Raw genomic sequence first — 24,171 nt, 5'->3', positions numbered from 1 at the left:
CTAACTTGGACATTTTGTCCTGTCCTATTCTATTTTATTTTTGGCAAACAAGAATACCAAATAATAAATTTACAAAAAGAGCTACACCTGTCATGTTCAGTAGAATAGCCTCATCCCTTTGTTCAGCATACTCTCTTCTGGTAGATGATTCTAGCAGGAAGTCAAGTTACAATTAGTAGGTCACTTGGTAAGCACGAAAACAGAGTCAAGGGAGTTAGCTCACTGATGTCAAGATGCTCAGAAAGTAAGTAATTGGCCCAAAGTCACACTAGTAGAAGTGGCACAAGAACTCAAGTCCGGTCTGTCTGTCTGCGGAACGCAAGCACCTATTCTTGCTCCTGTTCTTCAGTGATGATTGTGGTGGGAGGGTGTCATGGAGGGAGGGAAGGATGAGAGGCAGAAGCCAAGGTAGGAGGCAAGTGCAGAAATCCAGAACAGAGCCACGTGGCAGGAGTGGGGAGAGAGAGAGGCCTAGAGGAAGCCAGTTTGAAGGTGGCTTTCATGGGGCGTGGCTTGGGGGTGAGAGATTCTGAGGAGCGGTCGATAACCTCAGGGGGTGGGTCCTGAAGGCGCGTCCAGGAGGAGTGGGTCAGCAGTGGTGTCCGGACGGAATGTTGAGCTCGGATGTGACGTGGTGTATTGGAGGTGCCTGGGAGACCCCCAGGAGAGGTCCGGCCGGCAGCAGCTCCCTGCGGAGAAGCATTGCGGTCATGCCTGCCTCCCCTGTGACTCTGAGTGCAGCTCCCTCCTGGGCTGCTCCGCAGCTGGCCATCCTCCAGGCCCAGGACAAAGGATCCCCCTCCATTCCAGCACAGGGCTGCTCTCTGCGGGGGCCCCTCTCCAGCACAGCTGAGGGGCCACTCGTCCCCACCTGGAACCCGCTGCCTCACGCCACTCTGCAGGGCCAGGCCGCGGTCCCCGGAGACTTGGTTCCAGGAATCATGGCACTGCCGGTTACTGGCATGTCCAGGGACCTCTGGAGTCAACTAGGGACGGCGGAGCTGTCCCTCTGGAGTCAGGCTGGCTGATCTGGAAGAATAGGGGTCAGAACAAGCCCAGAGAAGTTCAGGGCTCAGGCAGCTCATTGCAGCCACGTAAGGAGGTGGCTGGGCATCGCTGGGCACTCGGTGAGGCCAGAACACACCCTGCACAGACGCTCTTAGCGATATTGGCTGATGCTCCTGTCGGGAGATGGCCCTGGCAGCTGTGTGACTTTAGACAGCCTTGTGAGCTCTCTGAGCCTCTGCCTTCCCCTGGGCACAGAAAGAAGTAATCACCCCTTCTGCCTTTTCCCCCTGCTTCTTCACAGTCGTTGTCAAGAGCAAATAAGGTAATAAACGGACAAGCGCGTTCTCAACTATACTGCAACACTGTGTGAGAGGTAAACAGACCCAATATGCACGTGAACACGCACACACACCCACACACACGAGAGAGACAGAGAGGGAGAGAGGGAGAGAGGCACAGGGACAGAGCCACAGAGACCTTGAGACAGAGACACACAGAGAAAAAAAAGAGGAATAAGGAGTGAGAGGGAAACAGAGAAAGTTAGAAAGACTAAGAGAGAAGAGATATGGGGTGAGGAAGAGAGCAGGAATTGGGGAAATCACGAGGAGTTGAAAAAGAGGGCAGAAGAGTGAGTGAGCAGAAGTGGGTGAGCGAGGTCAGGGCCGGGGGACAGAGGGGCAGGGCGGAGGATACAGGGAGGGGGCAGGAGGTAAGGCAGGAAAGGGGCCTGGACTGAGGGTCTGGCTGGCCCTCACTCCCTCGCTGGGCGCTGCAGCCTTTGGCCCGGGCCCCTCCTGGTTAGTGTGCTCAGAGCACGGAGCCAGGTGTCCCCAGGCTACCTGCAGGCCAGGAAGTCTTGTGGTGCCCCCGAGCCTACCATGGCCAGTGGGCACACCCAGATCCTGCCCTGAAGAGGCCCCGCGAGGAGCGCTGAGCTGTGAGGTGGGTCGGGCAGCGGGAGTCTGGGTGCTGGCTGGCCCGGCAGCACGCCCGCCGAGCTCCCTATGCAGAGCGCCCCTTTCCCGGCCTCAGTTTCCCCTCTGCAAGATGGTGCTCCCTCAGGGCCCTGTGAGTTCGGAGACCCAGGCAGCCTGGCGTCACACCCCCTCCCTTTGAACGAGGGCAGCCACAGACTTTTTCCTCTTTGCGATGATTATTTTAAAGCCGAGTTTACCTGTCTTTCCAGTTCCTGTTCTCCGTGCACATAGCCTTTGTCCACCGGCCCCTCCAGCCCCTTGACTGGGTGTCTCCTCCCCATATTTGTCCCAGGAAAGGCTGGGCCTCTGATGACCCCCAAGGGGCAGTATCACATTGTAAGGAGCTGGACCAGGCCCAAGACAGCTAAATGGCTGTCATCCGGGCCCCGAGGTTTCGGAGAGAGGAGTTTGGAGCATTAGGAGACCTACACAAAGCATTTCCTTTTAAAGGGGAGGTAGCTGCTTAGTGAAGAATCCACATCAAGAATCCATAATGGGCTGGCACTCTGGGCAAAGGTCAGGAGAGGGGCGTCTGGGTGGAGTAGAGTAGGATAAAGTCACCGTGCCCTCTATTCCCTCAGCTGGAGCCCCCTCTCTGCCCAGAGCTGTGGCCAGAGTCCCATGAGCAGGGCTGGAGGGATGGGCCAGTCTGTCTCACCCACCCCTGCCCAGGTTCCAGGACCCCCAGATGTGGCAGCCAGCACCACCTCTGGCTGGAGCCACCTGGGGCCCCTTTGGGGGTAAGAGTCAAGTTACACTTTTGGCTTTTGAGGCAGGACATCCTCTTTAACAGAGGGTACGGAGGTCACATCTCTTGCCCAAGGGCATGGTGCTAGGCAGTCTTTTCTAGAACCAGGGCAGAAATGCTGGTCTTTTGACTTGAGAATGTTGGGGACAATGGCCTGTTCCCAGGGTCTGCTTCAACGAGATGGGACACCTTTCCTGAGGAATGATATATGGAGGAAGTGGGTGCAGCAAGTCCTTGGAGCAGTTTTGGAGGGGGTGGTGGTGGTGGTGATGGTGGTGGAAATGGTGACAGGTCTTCAGCCTCAAATCCAACTCAAAAAAGGCATGATGAGCCTGAGTCGACCTCTGCTGAATTCCCCTCCCTCATACTGGGCTGGACATTTAGCAGGTGCACAATAAATATTTGTGAATGAGTGAATGAATTCACCCACCACGCTGAGAGTCTGCTGTGTCAAAAAGGCGGAAGCATGGGCGGTTGGAACCAGCCCCGTGGTGCAGGCTTGTGGATGCTGTGAACCCTCTGCTGCTTCCTGCAGCCCCTCCCCAGGCATGACTTGAGAGGGTGGTAGGATAGTTCTGTTTGAGGAGGGACCCAGAGAGATAAGAGACCTCTTTTCTCCATGGAGTGGCCTCCCATCCTCCGGAGTTTGGTACCGGGAAAGAGGCTGATTCGGACCTGGGCTGGGCTCTGGGTCTGTAATTGACACGGTTAGAATTCCTTCCTCATTTCTCCTGCCTGCATACCTGCCAACTTTCTTACCCATCCCCTATTTATCAAATTTTCTTTAGGCTCCTGCCCTGTGCCAGACCAGTGCTGGGATGGAACGGTGACAAGGCTGATACCAAAGAGAGAGATGCAGTTTAAGGGTCAAAGGGGCTCACCATCTGGCAGGGGAGCGACCACAATCATAGAGTTGTCAGGTGCTGTCGACATGACTGGTTACTCAGGTGAGAATTGGGGCAAAGACTCAGAGCCAGGTGGGAAGACTGATCCTTTCCTCCTAGAGGCAGGAATTTGATCCGGACCTTGAGGGATACATAGGATTCAGGAGTCAGAGAAGGGGAGAAGGAGGTGCACGTACCGAGACAGAGGTAGAAAGGTGGGGTATGCTCACAAAAGTGTTTGGTGGGGCTGAGCCTTGAGTTGTTGGGATACAGGGTGGGCTTGGTGGGAGATGGGGTTGGAACACTAGGTTGGAGTCAGAGTGCAAATGGACAAATGCTAAGGCATTTGGAATTTTTCTGGGGGCAGTGAGCAGTTACAAACCATGATGGATGGTCATGACTATATCTGTTATTCAGGAAGAACGTCCATGCCAGGTAGAGGGTTGATCAGCAAAGGCCTATAGAGAGGATGAGAGACCTGGGAGGTGGGGAGGATAATGGTGATACTGACGGTGATAGCGATAAGGGTGGTGAAAATGGCGGGTGATGGTTGTTATGATGATGGCGATGGTGATAGTGGTGGTGATAATCATGCTGGTGGTGGTGATGATTTGATGATGGTGGCAGTGGTGATGATTCAGGCCCCTGACTGCAGCCTGGGCTCTGTTGTTTGACACGCTGCTCCCCATCCTCTTGGGGAGATGGGGGTGGGGGCTGAGAGAACTTGCCACGGGGGCTCCTTTCTCTCTTCTCCCTCAGCTAGCCCTGCGCAGCCCCTAAAGCTGTTCAGAGGGTGGGTCTCTGCTTGGTGGGCTCCAAGGAGTGAGTATGGAGTGGGGCTTGGGGAAGCCCCTCCAACACCCAACATTGCCTGAAACTGGGTGGCCGGTCCAGTCCAGATGCAGCGCCCACTCAGCACATGGCCTCGCCCACCATGGGACCCAGGTGGGACCCAGATGCAAATGGCAGCCTGGCCTGTTCTGCCCTTTCCCGCTACAGGCCCTCGCACCAGGCAGAAATGTCCTCAGGAAACGGGTTACCTCTCTCCTGGGGGTACTTCTGGATTCCCACTTGCAGCTCCAGCCAGGATGTTTTGCAATGAGCTTAGAGAAAGCATTCATTCCGGGAAGACTCAGGGAGTGGAATGCTCCCTGCCAGCAGGGGTGTGGGTGAGAGGGCGCAGGGCTGCCTGCTGGGCTGGGGCGGGCTGGGGTGGGGGTGAGGTAGGCATGGGGCAGTGCTGGCTGCCTGGCTGGCCCGTTCCTCAGCCCTCGGTGACTTTGGCCTCTGGGCTGTTTATCTGTCTGTCTGCTTGTCCATCTGGCTTAGAGGAGCTGGCTAGATCAGGCTAGTCCCCCAAGCTGTCTGCTTATTATACGGTACCTTGAGCTTTGTTTTATTTTATTTTTGAATATTTTTGAATACGACTCAGAAGTGATTACTAAATGAAAAGGTATACTCACCTCCAACCCTGCTGCTTCTGACCATGCCCCCATGACTCCTATAAATAACAGCACCCCCAGCCCCTGTTTTTTGTTTATTCACCCAGTGTTTCTGTTTGCAAAATAAGCGGCAACATAGCTGCATTTGGATCTCCCACATTTCTTACTCCAGCAGAAGCATTCTGTGTGCCTTGCTTTGCACCTTGTTTTTTTCCACTGAACAGTCTTACCTGGAGATCCCTCCACACTGGTAATGTGGAGACCTGCGTAGTCCTCTGTTGGAGGGGCTGAGCATAATCATTCCAGGCTTTTGAGTTTTAAAACCCAGGTGGCTACAAATACTGGGCTGATTCCCCAGCTGGGCTTTTTATAATTTTTCCAGGACCCCAACCAAAGGTGCCCGATTCTTCCCTCCTCTGTACAGCCCTGCTAATGCCATGGTCTCCTGCGATTCTTCCCTCCTTCCCATGTGGATATATTACTGTTCACGCTTTGCAGGGGAGGAATCTGAGGAATTGAAAAATCAAGTAACACACCTAAAGGGATAACCAGTAAGTGATGAAGTCTGGGATTTGAATCCCAAGCAGTCTGGGTCTAGACTCCTTCCTCTTTATGATGTCACACTGCTGGGGAATATAGAGCTACCTAGTCCTCCCTCTTCAGGAGCCAGATGGAGCCCCTGAGCCCAGAGAGGGGCGGGGACTTGGTCAAGGTCAGAGAGCTGCGCACTAGCAACTCCCAGAGGGGAAGCATCACTTGGTCTCCATCGGGTACCCGATGCTCTCCCGTATGTGAGTGAGGGCTCCCCAGGAGGACTCCTCTCCTCTGAACTCCTAGGCTTCAAGCTCATGGTGGCTTCTCTGCCCACTTGCCAGGCTTAATGTCAGACTCACAGAAGCTCGCTGCTAAATGATTTAACAGTTTCATTGCACAGATGGACATACCGAGGCAGGAGGGAGAAGGGGAAAGGTCACACAATCCAACTGCAGCAGAACCGGGGTAGATTCCAGGTCCCATGACTGGTAGTCTGGGCATCCGTCCAGGCCCCAGCTTGCCCCCAGCCAGCACCCTCCTTAACTGGCAGTGTCTGTGTGCCTCCCTTCCAAGCTTCCTCTTGGCTTCTTTCAAGATGACCACTTCCTCTCAGTCCTTGCCCATGGGTCAGGAAACTCCATTTCCATTAGTGTTCATTGGCTAAGGCGGTCTCTGCCAGCAGAGGGGTTGGTGCATGAAATCCTGGCAAAGTCGGCAGCTGAAATAACATCCTGGTCAGTGTAAAACTCAAGGGCTGACTGTGTGTGTGCATGCATGTGTGTAGGAATGTATTGTGTATGTGTGCATATGTGTATTATTTGTATATATGTGTATTGTGTGTACATATGTGTCCTGGTGTATTGCATATGTGTATGCATGTGTATTGAACTTGTGTGCATTTATGCATGTGCGTGCGTGTATTGTGTATGGTGCACATATGTGTGTGGACATGTGTATTATATATGTATGTGTGTATATGTGTGTGTTGTGTATATATGTTTGTGTGTGTATTGCATATCTTGTATATGTGTGTGCATGCAGGTGTGTGTGCATGTGTATTATGTATGTGTGCCTATATGTGTGTGCACATGTGTGTATATGTGTATGCTGGGTACACGTGTGTATGCATGTGTGTATGTGCATGTGTGTGTGGCAGTCAAGGCTCAAACACATAGACCCACAGCCTTCACTCCATGATCTCTTGGTGTTGAGCCTTTTTCTTTCTCCAAAGAGATGCAGTTTGAAAGATCTATAGGTCCTGGGTGGCCTTGAGATTCCTTTGGCACTTGGAGGTGGGGAACAGCCTGAGGTGGGTGGCCACGTCTGCTGGTGGTCTGAGGGCAGGCTCAGGCCCCAGGGAAACTTAAGATCCATACTAAACTCCTGCTGGGAGTTTAGTATGGCTCTTCTGGTGAACGTGTGATCTTAGACAAATCACTTCCTCCTTCTCCTCTCAGCTTTCCCTCCCATAACGTGGAGGTATAACGGCTGTTTTGTTTTACCCCCAGGGGCATCGTGAGGATGAGATGAACTACTTATTTTGGAAACTGTACCAAGCTCTTCCCAATTCTGTGATTTCCAAGTTTTGCAGGCAAAAGAAATCTCACTACAATGTTGTCCTGTATCTGTAGATGTATACTCACGTATGAATGCAAACCTGAATTTAATTTTGCGTAGGAGTGTTTGGGGACTAGGGTCATATACTTGAGGGTGTGGGTGCCTGTGTGTGTTAGTTAGGATTTCCTTACAATCGCGTACCCTCTGCATGGAGCAGAGCGGGCCTAGTGGGTCAGTTTGGGTTTGAATCCCACTGCTACCCCTCGCTTGGCTGGCTTGGCTTGAATAAGCCATATAACCTGGGTGGGCTTCAGCTGCTTCATCTGTGAATGGGCCAATGAGAGTGGCCACTTCCAGAGTCTCGTGGAGATTTGATGGACTATGCACAGAAAGCTCTTGACACAATGGGAGGCTCGCAGATCAGATTAGCAGTTCTTAGTTCACCAAGAACTGGAGGAGAAGTAGCACCAGTGCCATCACCTCTAAGGCGAATTATTATAAAAAAGAGGATCATATCCTCCACCTCCCACCCTCTGATCTTTTGCCTTGTCCAAAAGCCTGGATTTGATGGTCTTAAGTATTTGATACTTGGGGTGGGTTTTTCTGCTTGAGGGTGAGAGTGCTAGAGGCGGTCGATGGGAGAGGGAAGCTTTTGGATAGACCCACGGAGCACCTTGCTTTCCTTTCCTGGATGTACCTTCGTTGCAGAGGAGAATCCCCGTGGCTGGGATCAGAGAACCACACGTGTCTTACAGAATGTCCCTCTGTCCCTGGTAGCTCTTGGGAACTGCAATACTCCACACTCACCAAGAGGGGTTCTGGCTTCAAGTGAGTTTGGGAAACACCGCAAACAGACCCCCTCATAGGCGTTAACATGCTTACTGGTATTATTAAAATGCTGTAAAAAGACGCGGTAAACAAATAATTTTAATTTGGTTTAACCCAGCATTTCCCAAATGCACTTTTCTTTTTGCATAAGCCCTGCTATAAATCTCTGCAGAATACACTCTGACAAGCACAGACCAACGGAATCAATAGTATGGAAATCAACAAAGCCACGTGGCCCTGGGTCACTCTCCCAGTCAGGCAAATGATATGTTATAAAGCAGTGCTTCTCAAATGTCAGTGTGCACACATGTCACCTGGGGGATTGTGAAAAGGCAGATTCCAAGTGGCAGGTCTGGGTGGGGCCCAAGGTTCTGCATTTGTCACAAGCTCCCAGGTGCTGCCCCTGCCGCTGGGCCCAGGACCACACTTTGGTAAGATTACAAAGAGACCTCTGCTACCATGGAATTTCACCTGTGTCCGTCCTTTCAACGGTATTTGGAGACGGGTGGCCACCAAAGCAGTCCCGAAATCAGGCCATTAGACCCATCACCAGGGAGGTGACCTTTCTTTCTGTGCTGGACAAGCAGTCCTGTTAGGGCAAGCCCAGGCTGGGTTAGTGGCTGAAGGGAACACAAGGACCAAGGTTTGGGGGATTACAAAGTCCTTCAGAGCTATGAAATCTTGGCTGAGTCTGCCTGAAAAGATGACAGTCGGGTTACACTCCCGCCATCTCTCCCGTCTGGGCAAATAAGGTTGGGATTGTTAGTGTTTAATTTATTTATTTATTAATTTTTAAAGAGACACTTCCCCTTTCTCTTTCTTGGGTCTGGAGTCATTAAACAGGGATTAGCTGGATAAATAGAGGAAGTGATTTTTAAACTGTTTGCAAACTTAATGTGAAGAGCCCAGCCTTGCAAATTATCACGTCTAATCAGAGGCCCTCGCTTCACTGCTCCAGTAATTGTACTGGTATTAGTCAAATTCTTGTTGTCTCCTCATTAGCCGTGAAAAGGAGACTCAAGATGTACTTCATTAGAGTGTCCTGGAAATATATTGCTAACGTCGAGATGGAGGCAGAGGGAGGGAGGGAGGGAAGGAGGAGGGGGAGGGGTGTGGAGGGCGGGGCAGGAGCTGCAGGCCCATACCTGACACCTCACCTCTCACCAGTCCCTCTCTCGTCTGCCTCTGGGTTCAGTTCCTTTGCATGCAGCAAGGAGGGTGGGCCAGCTGAGATCCGAGGGCCCTTTCTGTCTGACACTGTTGAGTCTCTGGTTCTAAGTTTTGAGGCTTTGATCAGCACTGGATGTTCTTTCAGATCCTGGAACTTATGCTTTTCCAGAAGCCGTGCTTACCAAGGACAAAGAGAGCTTTGGGTGGGCTCAGCTGGTCTGTGCTTCTCTGTCATTCCAAGGCAAAATGGCGAAGCGCTCAAATGTCATCCAGACGCCAACCTGCAGCTTTCCTTGATATTGTCTGCTAGGAGTTGTAGTCAACATTTTCTCCTCCTTCCCAGCCTGCATCCTTCCTTCCATTCCTCCCTCTTTCCTTCCTTCCTTCCTTCCTTCCCTCCTACCCTCCCTATGAGTTTGGCATGCCTTTTCTTCATCCTCATTGTCTTCTTCCCTTTCTTCTCCTCCCTTTTCTCTTTCTTCTCCTCCTTCTCTTCTACCCAACATATATTTATGGAGTGTCTAGTCCTGGAGCTATTTAAATTTAAATTAGTTGAAATAAAGTAAAATGAAAAAGTCAGCTCCTCATTTGCACTGGCCACATATCAGATGCCCACGTGCCACACGTGGCTAGTGGCTGCCGCATTGGACGGTGCAGAGAATTCTACTGGACAGCCGCGGTCTAGTCTCTTTCTGTTACACCCTGTGCTCATCAGCCCAAGGGTGAGGCGTCTGTGGAGCCAAGGAAGAGAGAATCCTCCCCCTAAGATGCTCACAGTCAGGTGGGAGAATGATCACACCCGATATAGTTGGTTAAAGATGGGTCCAAGGACTAGACTAGAGGTCCACACCTATAGCTACCCGCACGGTGGGGGTCAGCCTGTTGAGCTGGAGAGCCAGCCAGGCTTCCCAGAGAGCAGGGACTTTTCCACTAGAGGTCTGTCTGCGTTTGTGCTTGTCTTAAGGGTGAGCCTGGCCCATCAGTGCCCCTGAGCTTAGGGTAACATTCCTGCCAGTGGGTTAACAGTGAGCACTAATAGACACGCAGCACGTCCGTCCTCCACTCTCAGCAGCCACAGAGGCATTTGTAAGGCCTGTTGTTTATATCCCTCTGCAGGGACCACGTGTTCCTGGGCTCGGGGTCTGGCGAGCCTTAGCTGGGCGTCTGGGAGGTAGCTGCCAGGGCCGTTCACCATGGCACCACTCTCTCCTTACAGAGCCTTCGGGCAGCCAACCCCGAATCACTGCGTAGGGCAACGAAACGGGCGTGGCTTTTGAGATTCAACACATCTGATTCTGAATTTATGCTGTATCACTTGCCGAATCCACCGAGCTACGTAAGTCACTCCACAGTCTAAGCCTCAGTTATGACAACTGTAAAATGGGGGTGATAATACCTACCTTGAAAGCTTGCTGTTGTTGGTATTAATGACGTGGCATGCACAGTACCTGCTGTGGAACCCTGGGCAATCAATCAATTCTTCCCCCTCCCTCCCCCCCTGTTTCCCTTCCCCCCTTCCTCCATCCCTCGCTCCTTCCCTGCCTCCCTCCCTGCCTCCTTTTCCTCTGTCCCACCTTTGCTCTCGACGGGAACTTTGAGCTGCCGTCATCTTTGGCAGAAGCCCTTGGTCTCTCCGGCCTTCTGGATGCCGACCTGCCATCCTCTGTGGCTTGGAATCCAATTTCTTTACCTCTGAGAGGGTAAAGGGCTGAGTCAGCTCCCCAAAGATTCACTCTCGAGGTTCCAAGGAGTCTGGGGGCATTAGTGCTAGCACTTGGGCTGCTAATGGACTCAGAATGGATTCAGGGCTGATGACACAGCCCTGAAATGTGGAGTTCGCTGGAGGAACCATGGTGACCTTTTTTTTTTTTTTTTAAATGACTTCCACACAATAGGTTTCCTTTTAATCAGGAACTTGTTGTCTGCATTTCTGGCTTCCAGTAACTTCCTCCCTGGCCCTACAAAGGCCACAGGAGGATCAATTAGATGCCCCTGATGCTGAGGGATGGAAAGGGCCAAAGCAGCAGCCCTGGCTCTCCTCCCCACTGTCCTGGTGGTGTGGAAGGCATGAAGCCCCCGAGGAAAACCCACTTCACTGGGCTCTTAGACACTCCCAGCACTGCAGATTCAGACCTGCAGGTGCATGAAAGTCAGAGGTGAGAAGAGGGTGAGAGCTTTGGGAAAGATGACCTGGGAGGCTCAGAGAGGTTAATTGACCTGCCAAGGGTCACGGAGCTTGTCAGGTGCCCTGGGCTAGGCTCTTCTTCCCAGGGTCCTTTCCACACTTGACCCTTAATCAATCTACCGTCGGTGCCCACCCACCACTTGGGAGGCACTGTGGGTCTCCCGGAGTGTGTATTTCACTGTCAGCCACTGTTCCTGGAAGGCACGCTTTTTTTTTTTTCCCGTGGCAATTGCCTTTCCAGCCTGACTGCCAGCGCAAGGTCACGGGAGACGATCTGGACTCCATGACCTTGATTGTGCTGTTCCCCCTCCAAGAGCCAGCTTCCTCTTCTGGAGGGTAAGGGTGCTGGTAATGGCACCGTCTTTGGATCCCTGCTGGAAGGCAGAAAGGAGGCGCCATGTCAGTGTTCAACAAACTACTGGCTCAAAATAACCCCCTTTTAAGGAAAAAGTTACCGATTGTGTTAAGTTCTATAGGGCTAATGGACCCAACCTGAGGTTCTCGAAGTATGGTCCCTAGACCAGCAGCAGCGGCCTCATCTGGGAACTTGTTAAAATGCAAATTCTCAAGCGCCATCAGAAATCCTGAGGGTGAGGCCCAACAATCTGTATTTTAACGAGCCCTCCAGGCAATTCTCATGCCCCCTAAGTTTGAAACCCTCTGGGCTAGACTTTTGTTTTCCATGGACCCAGAGGAGGCAAAGATCGTCGTGGATGGGGATGTGGGCTTAAGGACCACCTCCAAAGAAGGCATTGGAAATGGACACTGGAGGGCAAGTAGTTGCTGGGTGCTGGGGAGGCATTCAGGTGCCAACACAGTGCTCTGGAGCAGGGATGCTGAAGGCAGATCTGCCAAAAGCCTGACCTGCTCCCACCAATGCCCACAAGACTGGAGGAGTGACCACTGACCATGGTCAGGATTCAGATTTGACCTTGACTGAATGATCACAAATGCTATGTCTGTATTTGGTAAGAGAATTCAGGATGCCCGTCCATTCATCCATTCATCCATCCGTCCATCCATCATCCATCCTTTCTTCCAACTAAAGTTTATTTGTTTGAATTAAAGTTATTTGAACTGTATTCTGTGCCAGGCATTCAGCTACGCCCTTGGCTTGCAGAAACGCGACAACCAGAGACAACAGTTTGTGTCCTCTGGTTAATTTAAAAAGTTAAGTTCTTGAAAATCCACTTTAATGAAAACAAGTTCCCACCAAACGTCACTATCTGAAGTATGAGATTAAATATTTCTGTGTGGCGTGAAACAGGAGCAATATTTAACTTTAAGGTCTGTTCCCATCTTTGAGGACCTCAGAAGGTTGGGTGTAGGAATTAGACGTGTGACAGGTGGAATGTCATCCAGGGGAGGGTCACGAATAAGCTCACTAATTGTTTAGCTCTCAGAGTTTCCCACCTCTCCTTCTTATTCATTTTCTGATTTAATCCTGAAAACAATACTGTGAACTCTGAGGAAATTCAGACTCAGAATTTAAGTGACTTGCCCCAAGTTACAAAGGAAATGAGCCACAGAACCATGACGAAAATGGAATCTTCAGATTCTCCCAAACCCTGAACTCACCATGCTGACTTCCATTCATAATAGTAGGAGATCAGGCGCTGTGTTACCCGAGTCCTGTTTTGGGCAAGGTGGGACCCTTCTAGGATGCCCAGGCTGCCCACGCCATCCATGCGTAGGGGTAACTGTGGAGCTGCGTCTAAACCAGAAAGCTACTCAGGAAACCCAAGATCCATTTCCAAAGAAAGGTCATCCATTTTCCAGCATGTGCCATTCCCTGGAGACACTGGTCTCACCACCAAGCATGGCTACTCTGAGATCGGAATAAGAAACCCTCAGCCTCCTAACACTTGGTGAGTCCCAAGAATTTAACACCTCACCCATGCCGACAGGTCACTGTGGGGAAAAAAAAATCAAAACACACACTGTTAGTAAAATCGTGGCTCTTTGAACAATATTAAAACACTTCAGCAATGTTTCATATAGAATTAATTAACATAAACCCCAGCATCCTCATTGCTGCAGAGCCCTAAAGTGGTTGCCAGAATTTAATTAGACTTAACCTTTTTTCCTACACCAGTACCACTTTATAATAACTGCAAATCATTATTAATTCCTTTGGTGTTCACTGTAATAACATTAATCATGATGAACTTCTTTCTGTAGTAATGTGTATGTAATATGTAATTCCATAGCAATTTAGTATTAGTTAAGGCTAAATTGAAATTAATTTCACAAAAAGATACTATTTGTTATTGGATCCTGTATATTCATAAAATAATATTTTAGAGCAATTTATATTGAGGTGACCAGATTAGGAGGCATTTGGCAAACTGCGAAAAGTTCAGAGACAGAACAGTTTGCTGCTGATTACTGGAGCGTACCTGATTGCTGGTGTCTCGTATCCCAAGGTGCTTGAAACAACAAATCAGAAAATGGATAAGCTATGATGCGATGGCCCTTTGAGATACCGTACCTTATCAATCTGAAGCCATAGCATTGGACAAGAATGTGTCTTGGAGTCATTTCCAGAACCAAGCCTGTGATTTATTATCCCAGATTTCAAGAGTCAAGCCACGTTTTTGGCCTCTCCCAGGCTCAGTCTTCTCTCCTGTAAAATGGTTACATTATCCCCTCATGATGGTCTTCAGGGATTCCAAGGATGTGATAGATTTGAGTGACTTGGAAAATTGCAATAGCTGAGAACGTATGCGATGCTAGGAAGAGAAGTTATGGTCTATGTGTGCTTTATTTTGTTGTTTAATTTCATTTATTTTTGTGATAGAATGCTTGGAAGTGGAGATGCTGAGAAGGGAAAGGAAGGTTTTTTTTTAAGATATCAGCTGTACATGTCACTAATGTTTAGGCGTCACCTTGTCCCAGCCTTTGCCCTCTGCTGGGCGTATTCGGACACTCTGATGTTGACAAACCTCTGGGGACTTTCCTCCGTTCATTCATCCATTCATCTCACCAGGCAGGAGTGGAAGACAGAAAGATGAGTAAGACATAGCTCTGCCTTTGGGAAGCTGGTGGTCTAGGGGACATGACTATAAATGGATATTTAAAATATATTCTAATAAAGGCAGTAGATACATGCTCAGGTAAGGGGTGATACTAAAAGTAAGTAACAGCACATAAGGCCTCAGCCCTGACTAATCAGCATGATGGCTGGCAGGTGGGCTTCAGGAGGGCATCCAGAGGTGCAGTAGATGGACACGGGCTGAGCTCAGGGCATGATGGGAGCCCAGAAGAGAGCTCTCTAGGCTGGTGGACAGGAAGGGGGGATTCAGGGAAACCCCCCTAGAGAAGGAGAAAGTCTTAAGTGACAGCGGGCTCTGGCGAAGAGCAGGGAACAGCAGAGGGGCAGCTCAGCGACAGGAGGCCCCTCGATGTGTGTGAGGCAGTAACTAGGAGCAGTTTGCGCTTATGGAGGACACAGTCTCCTGAGAGAGAAGGGGCAGCCCCACTTGACCAGTGCACAGGACCCTCATGGAGGGCTTTGTAAGCTGCACTGGGGGAACTTGGACTTCAAAGGCTGAGGGTGTGGGTTGGGAGTGATGCAATGGGCAGAAGCATTGCTTCTGCTATTGTTCTGTTTTGAGCGTTTAAAAAAAATGCCCTCACTGTTATGGTGTAAGTGATATATGCGACATAAAAATTAAGCATACATGTCTGGAAATAGATACCAGAAACAAAATCAAAAGACATATGATAAATGTTGGAAGAAAAGATTTGTAGGATGTATTACGAAAAATTAATAGCCTTTATCTAGAAGGAGCTTTTTACAAGTGGATAAGAAAAAGACAAATAACCTGATAGATAAATAAAGAAGAAAAAGCCGCAAATAACCAATAACATAGAAAAAAAAAAAGGCTTGCCCTAACAAAGAATCAAAGAAATGAAAATGAAAATAACAACGAAAGACCAGTTTTTAAACCAAATTGACACAATTTGAAAGTGTTGGTAGTATCCATTACGGGAGCGGGAAAACGGGCACTCTCATAATTGGTGGGAGTGTAATTAGGGTACAATCTTTTCACTATTAAGGTTTAAAATGTGCATATTATTTTGATCAGAACCCCCAGTTTTGGAAGTTGAAGCTACAGAAAAATTATGATGTAAGAAGGTGAGGTGAGATATAAAAAAACCCTGAATGTTCATGGATAAGGAAATGTTTGAATAAATTAATGTACATCCATGCTATAGGATAGTAATCAGTGACCTGGAGGCATGCCCTTGGTAATTATTAAGTGAATACAACAGAAAGTACACTATCAATTCATTGATGTTAAAAAAGTAATACATGCTCATTATAAAGAACTCAAGAAATTAAGAAAACCATTAAGTAAAAAAAAAATAATCCCCTCCCAAACGTAACCCTCAGAAATCAATATATATCCTGATAGAAGCCTACATAGACAGGAATGTAAAGGTGGGATCACACCACAAAGCTACTTTTTAATAAAAAAATATTAAATTTAATTTTAGTTTAGTTTAAAAGAAGAAAAAGAATCTAAAGTAAAATGGAAGGAATTGCTCCATTTAGACAAATATTTCTTCAGCACAAGAGATACTCTTTTCTAACAGATCCCCTCTGAGGGATTATAGAAAGCATTAGGAGGTGGGAGTCAGTTTAAACCGACATCTTTTAAATTTACACAGTATTGATTGACTTCCTGCTGAGAGAGATGAGGGGATGAGCACTCTTATACTTCCCTCACCTCCCTCTTCTCGTGCCTGATATTGTTAGTTTTATTACTTTAAAAAAATATTTTAAACTTTACAACATTTCTATTCTATTCTGTAGGCATAATTACGCCAGTTTTTAAGTCTTAGAAATACATTTAATGAACTCTGTGTGTAGAACAATAGCTTCTCCATACCTAAGTTCTTTATGTAGATATAACTGTTAGTCGACTGGTATATGAGTCAGAATTTGGTTCCACCGCATATAACATCCACAGAACAACAACAACAAAAACGGTGGTTGAAGCAAAATGAAAGTTTACTTCTTTTTCATATAAAGTAAACCTGAAGCAGCAGACCAGAGGAGGTTTGGCAGATCCACAAATTTATTAGGCAGCCAAGCTCATTCTAGCTGATTTCTCTATCATCATTAGGTTTAGCTTTTGTCCTCATGGTTTAATATGGCTGCCAGGACTCCACCCATCACATCTATCTTTTAGGCAGCAGGGTGGATGAAGGTTGAAGATGATGTCCTCCTTCCCTTTAATTAGACTTCCTGAAAGTTGCACACACCACATCTGATTATATACTATTGGTTAAACTTCATGACTTGACCATAACTAGCTGCAAAGAAGGTTAGAGAATGTAGTCTTGTAGGTGGGTGACAATGTCCCCAGGGAAATATCAGGATTCTTATGACCAAAGAAGGCAGAAAAGTAGACATTAGAAGGTAATAATAAGTCTCCACCACTGGGTTTCTACCACTACTAGCTGGATTTCAAAACCAAATAGCTTTTCAACAAGGAATCAAGCATACTATAATTCCTTCAATTCTTTCCTAGTTGGAAATGTCTTCCTGTGGCCTTTATTCTTGAATAACATCTTGGCTGGATATAATAATCCTGGCTTACATTTTCTTTCCATCAGAATTTTGAATATATTCCTCCCTTGTCTCCTGGAATTATATATTGTTGCCAAAGATTCTAAGGTCCATCTGTTTCAATACAGCTTATCAATGACTTACTTTTCTACCTGGACTCGTGAAGCATTCTTTCTTTGTCCTTAAAGTTCAACAAATTGCCAGGTTATGTCTGGATGTTGATGTTTTGGTATCATCTCCCTGCCTCCTACCCCAAGACCCTTGGGAACAGTGTGCTTTTTAATCAGTAATTTCCATAATTTCTCTTTTCAGGGATTTTTTATTTCTATTATTTCATTTATGGTGTTTTCTACTATGAAAGCATCAGTTATTCTAACATAAGATTAACTTTGTCCTCCAAATCCACTAAAATCTCACTATACTCTTTGATCTTCTTGTGTTTTTCCTGTGCATTCACTGTGATCATCTCAAGCGGAGGGGTGGCATAGGGCCACAGGGGTATGGACTGCAGGGCTCCGGGGGGCCCCTGCAGTACATTCACATCATGGACTAAGATATGAAAACTCCCTGGAGTTGCACCACTTGACAGCACATTCACAACTTTTTATTTGATATCAGGAATTAATTTTTCCTCTGCATTTATTCTGTTCTTCATTCTTATGCTTTATTTATTAGTTCTATAATTGCATTATGATGGTTCTCCTTTTGTCTCATTGGCTCTGCAGCTCCCTTTTCCTATTGTTCTAGAGCTTTTTTAAACAGCTTCACAGAGATATAATTGGCATACAGAAAGCTGTACGTATTTAAAGCGAAAGTGTGGCAAGTTTTGGCATATGAATACACCATGAAAGCAATTAACACAAATCAACATAATGAACACATACACCACCCCCAAAGTTTCCTTGCACCCCTTGGTAATCTTTTTATCTCCTCGTTAGCTTATTAACACTATACCTCTTAATTTAGTTATTTTGTCATTCTAGTCTTGCTTTTAGGGTATGTAGTATATGTCTTCAGCTTAACACAGTACACCTTTATTTGATATTTTATCACTTCATGTATGGTATAAGAACCTTACAACCATATACTTCCTTTCTCCTCACCAGGCCTTGGAGCTATTGTTGCTATACATTTTACTTCTACATGTGTTATAAGCCCTTTTATGCATTGTGATTAAATGTGTTTTAAATGGTCAATGATCTTTTAAATAGATTTAAATAATAAAAAAAATATTTTATGTTTATTCACACGGTGATCATTTCCAGCAATATTTATTTCTCTGTGTAGATTTCAGTTTCTTTATGGTATCATTTCTTTTCTGCTTGAATGCTTTTCTTTCCCATATTTTGTATGATGGGCTTGTTGTGATAAATCCCTTCAGCTTTTGCTTGTCTGAAAAAAATCTTTCCTTTGCCTTCCTTTTGGAAGGCTAGTTTTGCTGGGTATAGAATTACAGGTTGGCGGGTCTTTTCTTTCAGTACTTTAAAGATATTGCTCCTTGTCTTCTGGCTCACATTGGTTCTGACAAGAAATCTGTTGTTATCTGTATTTCTTTATACATGATGCGCCTTTGTCCTAACTCAGGCTGCTTTTAGAATTTCTCTTTATCACCACTTTAAAGCAATCTTTTTATTGTATGGCTTGGTGTACTGTTCTTCATGTTTTTTGTGCTCGGGTTTTGTTGAACTTCTTTGATCTTTGTGTTTACAGCTTTTATCAAATTTGGAAATTTTTCAACCATTATTTTTTTTAGATATTGTCCTGCTATTTCCTTATGACTCCAATTACACATCCATTAGGTTACTTGAGTTTGTCCAACAAGTAGGCAGGCTTTCTTCATTTATCTTTAAATTTATTTCTTCATGTTTAATTTTAGATAGTTTCTACTGCTGTATTCAAAGCTTATAAATCCTATTTTTCTGTGATGATTTATTGGCTGTTAATCTCATCTAGCTTACTTTTCATCTTAGACATTGTAGTATTCATCTCTAAGATTTTAATTTTGGTCTTTATATCATCAGTCTCCATATCGCTTTCCCTCAGTTTCTTGAACATAAGAAATGCAATAATAATTACTGTTTTAATGTCTTTGTGTACTAATTATATTATCTGTGTCACTTCTAGGTCAGTTTTGATTGATCATATTTTCTCCTTATTATAGATTATCTTTTCCTGCTTCTCTGATAATTTGTTATTGTATATCAGAAATGTTGAAATTTATCTTATTGGGTGCTAGTTTTATATTCCCATATATATATATATATACTTTTTTTTTTTGCGCCTTGTTCTGGAATGTACTTAAGTTTCTTAAAAACTTAATCCTTTCATGTTTGCTTTTAAGCTTTGTTAGGTCTGACCACAGCAACATTTAGCTTTGGGCCAATTTTGCTTCACTGCCTGAAGAAAATGTTTAAGTACTCTGTTTAATGCCTGTGGATTCTGCCTGGTGGGAACAGGAAATCTTCCCACCCTGCATGAGCACCTGCATGTGTTGATGCCTAGAAGCTCCAGGCCACACAGTGGGGCAATTGTAAGGCTCATCTCTTGTTTCCCATCTTTAAGGGATCACCATCCTTTGTTGCCTGTCCCCCATCTCGAAAACTGTTGTTTCATATATTTTGTCCATTTTCTTGCTTGTTTCAGGGGATAGGGTAAATCTAGTGCTTGTCTCTTCATTTTGGCTGCAAATGAAAGTTTTTCTATTGTTTTACCATCTGTTCTTTACCTTCTTATTTTGATACATTTATTTATTTATTTAAGCTTTGTTATAATGAGGAAATGTTCTTCTGTTATTTGGAATTTATTTTCCAGACTGGATCCTTTTTTTTTTTCTTGAACAATGTTTGTATGGTCTCCATACTGATTATTTTAATCCGTTTATACCTAACATAGAGACTGCTGTTCAGTTCTTGACTATGAAATTGTGAGTGGATTTGCTTAATGTTCCCACCTTAACTGAAACATATTTCTCTTTCTCTCTGAACTATACTTTAAGGTTTAGGTGTTTTTATTGTATCAACCATTCTGTGGTTGAGAATGCAAGGGGAAGAGGACAGATTTAAGAAAGAAAAACTTTCAATTTCACCCACACACAGGGTCATCTGATTTTTAGAAAATACTCAGGGAACTAGGTTATAAACACCATGAAGGCAGAAATTTTGGCGGGGAGGGGTCACTTTTGTTCACTGTTGTATCCCTAGTCCTGAGAATGGTGCTTGGCAATAGTAGATTCTCGGTAACTAAGATTCGAAAGAGTAATTGATTCCATTTATTGATTCCTTGTTTTATTCCAACTACCCCCCTCCAGGAGGGTCCAGCTCTCTTGGGCAATAGGGTAGAGCATCCAAGCATCAAACTGATACAAGTGCTCTGCAACCAAACTGACTGACAAGCATCCCTTGGGCCAAAGTTATTTCAGGCAGCTATGCCCAGCAATAGAATGGTTAGGACTATGTGGACATGTGGTCACATGATATAATTTAGGCTGATTTCACTCCAAGTCAGTGGGAGAAACCATGGCCTCTCAAGAGCACACACCCATTTAAGCTGACATAGTTCTCAAATGCTCCCCCTTTGTCCCTAGCACAGACCTAGGGACTTCTTTGTCCCTAGCACAGCCCTCTCCCAAGCTCTTAAGGTAGTACTAATTGGATGATGTGCCGGTCCATGTCCAAGTACCAATATCTGCACATACATGTTGCTTTTCTCTTTCTGTTACTCTCTTCTAAGACAGGGAGGAGCTCATGCACAGACCAGCCTCTGTTGGAACCCCTGCTTCATTTGGTCAAACTCCAGCAGGCTCTCAGCTCACCTGACTCTTGAGATGGCAAGGATGTAAACAGTCTGCAGCAATTCCACGCCTTGCTTTGTCTGTACTTCCTCAAGGTCCTAGTGACTTGTATATTTTCCATCGAGTTCACTGACTTCAGACAGTCTGTGTTTATTAACCATTGTGATATATTACCCCTTCAGTAGAATTCATTTCCTTTTGATCACTATTGCCCACTCATCAACATTTCTATGCACCATAAATATCACAGAGCCTCTTGACAGCACTGCGATGTTTGCTGAGCCCCTCAACCTCTCTCTGGGCTGAGGGGCTCTGGATGGTTGTTAATATCATTGTCTAGTCTCAGCCATGATTTCTGGGTCTCCTGGAGATGTGCTGCCTCATGGGAACAGGGAAGAAAGAAGGACAAGTGTGGTGAGGTCCTGGGAGACTCCCAGTTAAAAATGGAGATTTGACACTCACTGCCTTTTTTGGAGTGTCTGCCAAAAGTCATGATGCAGTCAAGATAATCGGCCAGGGAAGCCTCACATTGCAAAGGTGCACAGCCATTGGCAGGTCTCTAATGAGATGTATCCGGGAAGAGGATCGTGAGTTCCAAGCTTGCCAATATCTGAAACAGGGAGAGTAATGACAGGATGCTCACAGAAGAGCAATAAAAATGATCGAGCGTCCAGAGAGACTGATTTATGACCAAGGGTCTAGGAGCTACATACATTTTACTGTGTCCCAGCAGAGCAAGGGAAGGAAGGGGATGGTGGTGGGATTCTTTGCAAAACCAAGCCTGGGAGAGTGGTGGGAATGGAGGTGGACTTTAAAGGGAGGGAAAGGTACTGAGAAACAAGGAGAAGGAATCTGGAGAAAGGGAGTAAAAAATGTAGGGAAGGAAAGAAAGAATTTGGGGGTAAACTATAAGGACTCTTGTGTAGCTATAAGGGTCCTAGGAGTAGAGGGGCAGCTGGGGAAGGATTGAGGTTGCCAGGGTCAGCGGTGTCATTCAAATGTACATCACCTCTCTGTCAAGGTCAGAGCTGGGGCTCTTCCCAAAACACCTTCCCAATCCCCTGTCCTGGGGGCCTCTGCGTCTCCCTTCACTGCGTGGAAGCAGTTACAGAGATGACCTGCCTCCCCCAGACTGTGGACTGCCTGGGATTCCAGCATCCAGCACAGGGCTTGGCATAGAGCTAGGGGCTCCAGGAAGACTGTGAAATCAAATCCCCAAATTTGGGCTAGAAAGGACTGTTCTGATATAGGGTGGTCTAGAGATGGTTAAATGTGCCTCATTGCCTCCCTTTATTCCCGTCCAAGGAGGCCTCTGGCTGCGGAAACCTCTTTATGTTGCATTTAATAGAAGCAATAGGCTGGTGGGAATTGATGCTCTGAGACCCAGGACTGAGACTTAGAGGAGAAGTATGAGGTTGAACTGTTAGAGAGGTGTCTCCAATTCCACTTCCAAAATTACAGTGTAAAGCTCTTCAAAGAAGAGATGAAATAAGGATAATCATAATAGTCATGGTGAGGTCCTACATTTCTGTACTACTTTCAGGTCACAGAAAGCTTTCACATCCATTAACCATTTGCCCTCGTAACATCCTCGCCTATCTCAGTGGGTTGTCAGGAAAATCAAAGGTTTCCCCCATGAGCTGAGATTACAGGCATGCCCCACTTTAAGCAAATCCTGCTGTGAGCATTTAGGTGAAGAAAGCCTGCTTTGTGGAGGAATTTAACGGCATTATTTTAAATGGTGGGTTCCCCAGCATGTGAAGAAATAAGAGGCAATTTACTAGAATGCGTGATTGATTGACACATACCTTGTTCGGAATGGGCCGCACGCCTTTAGCATCTAATGTGTGCTGAGAGTGGCTATTTGTGTTGGGAAATATGGGAATGAATCTGATGTGGTCAATCCCAAGACAGGAGAAATCTCTGTATCTTGGGGTTCATTTTCCAGCCCCTCCTCTGCACACACAGGAGCGACTATCAGGAACTATCTTACCTACCAGAGATGGCCAGGATTGTGTTAAAATGGCACCCCCTCCCCAAATGGGCCAGAACCCTTCTCTGACACCTTTGATCTAGATCTGGCAAAGAGAGGTAGTTCCCCCACAGTATTGAGGGCTGTTGGTGGCCATGCTTGCTGCCCAGTGAAGAGAGGGGGAAAGACCCAGACGTAAGAACAGACAGACAAGGGAGGTGTAGAGAGATCAGGTGCCATCTGGTTCTGAGTGTCCTGACCCCGCCTTTCCTGCAGTTCGGTCGTTCAATTCTGCCATCTATGAGCCAATCACTTCCGCTTCTTTCAATTTAAGCTAGTTCAAGTTAGGTTTCTTTCACTTACAATCAAAAGAATCACTAATAGAATCCTTTGCTGAAAGACATAAGATGTACATGCCCAGGGCCTTAGATATTTGCAAAGGCAGTTAAATGTGGTGGTTGAGAGTTTGGGGATCAAATAACTGAAATAACAAAGACTGGAGATATCCAAAAGCCAACCAAAAAGGGATCAGTTAAATAAATTTTGGTGTATATCTGTACAAGGAAGTACGATGCAGCTGCAGGAAGAAAAAAAAAAAAGAGTAGCTCTGTATTCTGATATAGAAAAAGCGCCAAGTTCTCCTAAGTTAAAAAAGTAAGGTGTACTATGAGGTACTGCCACACACCTGTTAGAATGGCTAAAATAAAAATGCTGACAATATTAAGTGCTGGTGAGGATGCAAAGCAACAGAACTGTCATGAGGAAGGCAAAATGCAACAGCCAATCTGGAACACAGTTTGGCAGTTTCTTACAAACAAAGTTAAACATGAACAAACCCTATGACCTGGCCATTCTACTCCTGGGTATTCACCCAAGAAAAATGAAAACTTATGCTCATACAGAAACCTATACACAAATGTGAAAACAGCTTTAATTGTAATAGTTACAAATAAAAACAAGCCAAAGATCTTCCACCAGGTCAATGGATAAACTGTGCTGCTTTCACCCAATGAAATGCTACTCAGCAAGCACAAAGGTGAACTATTGATACATGCAGCATGTTGGATGCATTTCAAGGGCTTTATCTTGAGTTAAAAAAGCCAAACTCAAGGGTCACATACTATGGATTCCATTTATTATTTATTATTCTTTTTAAACAATTTTTATTGAGGTATAGTTGATTTACAATATGATGTAAGTTTCAGGTATACAGCATAGTGATTCACAATTTTTAAAGGTTATACTCCATTTATAGTTATTATAAAATGTTGGCTATATTCCCTGTGCATTATTTATTATTATTGAAGTGACAAAACATGGTGGTCGAGAACAACTCAGGGGTTGCCAGCGGTTAGGGTTCGGAGACGTGTATAAATATAAAGCGGTATTTTGTGGAACTTGTTTGTGGTAATGGAACAGTTCTGAACCCTGATTGAGGTGGTGGTCACACAAATCTACACATGTGATAAAACTTCATAGAGCTATTCACCAAGAC

Source organism: Balaenoptera borealis (genome assembly GCF_965194805.1).
Source record: "Balaenoptera borealis genome assembly, chromosome: 10".
In the NCBI taxonomy this organism is placed as follows: Eukaryota; Metazoa; Chordata; class Mammalia; order Artiodactyla; family Balaenopteridae; genus Balaenoptera; species Balaenoptera borealis.
This window is presented reverse-complemented; position numbering follows the sequence as displayed.